Consider the following 6,604-nt stretch of genomic DNA (forward strand, 5'->3'; position numbering starts at 1 on the left):
GAGGAAGGGGTGTTCTGGAAGCCCCCAAAAGCTGGCATTACAGGTAATGACCAAGTACATCTACCTTATTATCTATATCCATGGCTGTTATATTTAATGGGATATAGACTTATACAATATATATTCTGTAACTGAGCGAGATCGGTTTATCTCAGACGAGGGATAAGATTCTGTAACATAATCCCAACCGAGGCGTAAGCTGAGGTTTGGATGTTACAGAATCTTAACCCGAGACAGAAATAAACCAACTTTAAAATAATAAATAAATAATATACAGCATTTGATATAGCGCCCTATCTAGCTAGCAAAAGCCACTATAAAGCGCTTTACAGTACATACATATACAATGGTATACAGTCAATACAATTAGCATATATATTAATCGATACAATTTTGAGGAATTTGCAGTAGCTGCTTTATCAGGCGCTAACTGCTAGTCCTATGTCACCTGGCTTATATCTCCCTATGTGTGTTTGCCTGCGTGTGTGCTGGAGATGTTATGTGTTTTGTTTGTAGTGGGGCCGTGCTGCCAACAGTATAATTTATAGTGCCACCTCACTTGAATGCTACAGCACAGATACCGCAACATCCACCCCAGACCAATTTATACGCCATCCTGGTTGTTGGTGTTGTGTGGGCAGGAGGGAAACACTTTCTCTGAATATCCATGCGTACGACGACTTCGGGGATCGAACCCCGGCCGCCTGCATGGAAGGCCGAAGTGTTTACCACTCGAACAATCTGCCCAATTATTGCTCAGTTACAAATAATATATTCTTTCTCGCACCTTTGAATTCGAAAAAAGTTACCAATTTTGCTAAAGACTACAGATACCCAGTATTGAGCCTCAACTAAATATTACCTCTACACTTAAATGCTTCCGCCTAAAAATGTAGTCCGTCCTTACAAAGAGGACTCTTATCGAAAATCACTACATAGCATTGTAGTTAAGAGTCTCTGTGCCTCTACTACAAACTGGAACTGCGCACTGGAAACTGTTTTCTCCACCATTGCTATAGCTTTGATAAATGTTTTTTTTTAAACGAAAACAGATTGAAAGGAGGTTATTGTATACGCAAAACCACAGCCGAGTGATCCTGAACAGATTGGACAGAAGTGCAGTAAATGGCTAAGTAACAATGTAATAGTTTGTGAGACATACCTTGACACAGAAAGAATGTACTAAAATGGGAGAATACAACAGGCCTAGTTTACAATTATAAATATTAATTTCATGTAATAAAAAATTCAAGCATATAAAACATGTTTTCCAGAGTTAATTAATCATATTTGGTTCAATATCAGCAGTAGTCTCATTCAGCCAGACTCTTGTTATCGACTTCTTGAATTACAAGTGATCAAGCGTCTGATTGAACGAGACTACATCAGCAGTATTAAAGATGTTTCTTACAAGCTGCCATACTGAGAGAAACGTAACGAGTACACGAACTAAGAGACACGTAACAAGTACACATACTGAGAGACACGTAACAAGTACACGTACTGAGAGACACGTAACAAGTACACGTACTGAGAGACACGTGAAAAGTACACGTACTGAGAAACACGTAACAAGTACACATACTGAGAGACACGTAACAAGTACACATGCTGAGAGACACGTAACAAGTACACATACTGAGAGACACGTAACAAGCACACATACTGAGAAACACGAAACAAGTATACTGAGAGACACGTAACAAGTACACGTACTGAGAGACACGTAACAAGAACACATAATGAGAAACACGTAACAAGTACACATACTGAGAGACACGCAAGTAGTACACATACTGAGAGTCACGTAACAAGTACACGTACTGAGAGACACGTAACAGGTACACATACTGAAAGACACGTTACAAGTACACGTAATGAGAGACACGTAACAAGTACACGTTCTGAGAGACACGTAACAAGTACACATACTGAGAGACACTTGTCAAGTACACGAACTGAGAGACACGTAACAAGTACACATAATGAGAGACACGTAACAAGTACACATACTGAGAGACAGGTAGCAAGTACACATACTGAGAGACACGTAACAAGTACACATACTGCTAGACACGTAATAAGTACATATACTGAGAGACACATATCATGTACACATATTGAGAGACACGTAACAAACACGTAACAAGTACACATACTGAGAGTCACGTAACAAGTACACATACTGAGAGACTGGTAGCAAGTACACATACTGAGAGACACGTAATAAGTACACATACTGAGAGACACGTAACTAGTACACATACTGAGAGACACGTAACATGTACACATACTGAGAGACACGTAACAAGCACACATACTGAGAGACACGTAACAAGTGCACATACTGAGAGACACGTAACAAGAACACATAATGAGAAACACGTAACAAGTACACATACTGAGAGACAGGTAACAAGTACACATACTGAGAGACACGCAACAAGTACACATACTGAGAGACACGTCACAAGTACACGTACTGAGAGACACGTAACAGGTACACATACTGAAAGACACGTTACAAGTACACGTAATGAGAGACACGTAACAAGTACACGTACTGAGGGACACGTAACAAGTGCACATACTGAGAGACACGTAACAAGAACACATAATGAGAAACACGTAACAAGTACACATACTGAGAGTCACGTAACAAGTACACATACTGAGAGAGAGTCACGTAACAAGTACACGTACTGAGAGATACGTAACAAGTACACATACTGAGAGACTGGTAGCAAGTACACATACTGAGAGACACGTACTGAGAGACACGTAACAAGTAACTTTACTACACATACTGAGAGACACGTAACAAATACACATACTGAGAGACACGTAACAAGCACACATACTGAGAGACACGTAACAAGTGCACATACTGAGAGACACGTAACAAGAACACATAATGAGAAACACGTAACAAGTACACATACTGAGAGTCACGTAACAAGTACACGTACTGAGAGACAAGTAACAAGGACACGTACTGAGAGACACGGAACAAGTATACATACTGAGAGACACGTAACAAGTCCACGTACTGAGAGACACGTAACAAGGACACGTACTGAGAGACACGGAACAAGTATACATACTGAGAGACACGTAACAAGTCCACGTACTGAGAGACACGTAACAAGGACACGTACTGAGAGACACGTAACAAGGACACGTACTGAGAGACACGGAACAAGTATACATACTGAGAGACACGTAACAAGTACGCGTACTGAGGGACACGTAACAAGTGCACATACTGAGAGACACGTAACAAGAACACATAATGAGAAACACGTAACAAGTACACATACTGAGAGGGAGTCACGTAACAAGTACACATACTGAGAGAGAGTCACGTAACAAGTACACGTACTGAGAGACAAGTAACAAGTACACGTACTGAGAGACACGTTACAAGTACACGTACTGAGAGACACGTCACAAGTACTACGTAACAAGTACACATACTGAGAGACTGGTAGCAAGTACACATACTGAGAGACACGTAACAGGTACACGTACTGAGAGACACGTAACAAGGACACGTACTGAGAGACACGTAACAAGTACATGTACTGAGAGACACGTGAAAAGTACACGTACTGAGAAACACGTAACAAGTACACATACTGAGAGGGAGTCACGTAACAAGTACACATACTGAGAGAGAGTCACGTAACAAGTACACGTACTGAGAGATACGTAACAAGTACACATAATGACAGACACGTAACAAGTACACATACTGAGACACACGTAACAAGTACACATACTGAGAGGGAGTCACGTAACAAGTACACATACTGAGAGACTGGTAGCAAGTACACATACTGAGAGACACGTAACAGGTACACATACTGAAAGACACGTTACAAGTACACGTAATGAGAGACACGTAACAAGTACACGTTCTGAGAGACACGTAACAAGTAAACACACATACTGAGAGACACGTAACAAGTGCACATACTGAGAGACACGTAACAAGTCCACGTACTGAGAGACACGTAACAAGGACACGTACTGAGAGACACGTAACAAGGACACGTACTGAGAGACACGTAACAAGTAAACACGTAACAAGTACACATACTGAGAGACACGTAACAAGTACACGTACTGAGAAACACGTAACAAGTACACGTACTGAGAGACACGTCACAAGTACACGTACTGAGAGACACGTAACAAGTACACATACTGATAGACACGTAACAAGTACACGTACTGAGAGACACGTCACAAGTACACATACTGAGAGACACGTAACAAATACACGAACTGTGAGACACGTAACAAGTACACATACTGAGAGACACATATCAAGTACACATACTGAGAGACACGTAACAAATACACGAACTGTGAGACACGTAACAAGTACACATACTGAGAGACATGTAACAAGTACACATACTGAGAGACACGTAACAAGTACACATACTGAGAGACACGTAACAAATACACATACTGAGAGACACGTAACAAGTACACGTTCTGAGAGACACGTAACAAGTAAACATACTGAGAGACACGTAACAAGTACACTACTGAGAGACACGTAACAAGTACACGTACTGAGAGACACGTAACAAGTCCACTACTGAGAGACACGTAACAAGGACACATACTGAGAGACACGTACCAGTACACATACTGAGAGACACATAACAAGTACACGTTCTGAGAGTGAGAGACACGTAACAAGTAAACGTACTGAGAGACACGTAACAAGACACGTAACAAGTACACATACTGAGAGACCCGTAACAAGTACACAACAAGAACACATACTGAGAGACACGTAACTAACAAGTACACGTACTGAGAGACACGTAACAAATACACGAACTGTGAGACACGTAACAAGTACACAACAAGTACACATACTGAGAGACAGGTAACAAGTACACGTACTGAGTGACACGTAACAAGTACACATACTCAGACACACGTAACAAGTACACGTACTGAGTGACACGTAACAAGTACACATACTGAGATACACGTAACAAGTACACATACGGAGAGACACGTAACGCGTACACAGACTGAGAGACACGTAACAAGTTCACATACTGAGAGACACGTAAAAGTACACATACTGAGAGACAAGTAACAAGTGCACATACTGAGACACGCAAAACGAACACACAACGAACACATACTGAGAGACACGTAAAAAGTACACATACTGAGATTCACGTAACAAGTACACATACTCAGACACACGTAACAAGTACACATACGGAGAGACACGTAACAAGTACACACACTGAGAGACACGTAACAAGTACCCATACTGGGAGACACGTAACAAGTGCACATACTGAGAGACCCGTAACAAGTACACTTACTGAGAGACACGTAACAACTGCACATACTGAGAGACACGTAACGAGTACACATACTGAGAGACACTTAACAAGTACACATACTGAGAGACACGTAACAAGTACACATACTGAGAGACACGTAACGCGTACACATACTGAGAGACACGTAACAAGTACACGTAGTGAGAGACACGTAACAAGGACACATACTGAGAGACACGGAACAAGTACACATACTGAGAGAAACGTAACAAGTACACGTACTTGTTACCTGTCTCTCAGAATGTGTACTTGTTACGTGTCCCTCAGTACGTATACTTGTTACGTGTCTCTCGATACGTGTACTTGGTACGTGTCTCTCAGTATGTGTCCTTGTTACGTGTCTCTCACTAGGTGTACTTGTTACGTGTCTTTCAGTACGCGTATTTGTTACGTGTCTCTCAGTATGTGTAGAGACACGTAACAAGTACACGTACTGAGAGACACGTAACAAGTATACGTACTGAGAGACACGTAACAAGTACACATACTGAGAGACAGGTAACAAGTACACGTACTGAGAGACACGTAACAAGTACACGTACTGCAGTCCTATGGGAACAATAGGTGCCCGCTGTCTAGGCAGTCCTAGGGGAACAATAGGTGCCCGCTGTCTAGGCAGTCCTAGGGGAACAATAGGTGCCCGCTGACTAGGCAGTCCTAGGGGAACAATAGGTGCCCGCTGTCTAGGCAGTCCTAGGGGAACAATAGGTGCCCGCTGTCTAGGCAGTCCTAGGGGAACAATAGATGCTCGCTGTCTAGGCAGTCCTAGTGGAACAATAGGTGCCCGCTGTCTAACCGACTTGTTTTGTCCTCAACTGATGATGAATTTATTTCAGGGGTTATCGGGACTGGCAACTAAATTCTTGCCAAACTTTTTGATTTCACCTCAAGATATATCGACAAAATTAAAACATAGTACGACGGCCGACAAGAGCCTGACAAAAAGATGTCAATTTTCATATCTTTTTGTCCCATGGTACACTTTTATATGGTACACAAAGATATTAAAATTCAAATCTTTGTGTACCATGTAAAAGTGTACCATGGTACACAAAGATATGAAAGCAGAAATAAAATCAACCCGTTGCTTTTGTATCATTCTGTACCAAAATAACGGCCGAAAACAGTCATGGTACAGAAATATGTGAAACCATCAGACGTAAAGGTTACCAAGTATGACAAATTACACCCTGATAAGACTGTCATCAAATACAATG

This window comes from Mizuhopecten yessoensis, unplaced genomic scaffold (assembly GCF_002113885.1).
Source record: "Mizuhopecten yessoensis strain PY_sf001 unplaced genomic scaffold, ASM211388v2 scaffold10911, whole genome shotgun sequence".
Taxonomy (NCBI): domain Eukaryota; kingdom Metazoa; phylum Mollusca; class Bivalvia; order Pectinida; family Pectinidae; genus Mizuhopecten; species Mizuhopecten yessoensis.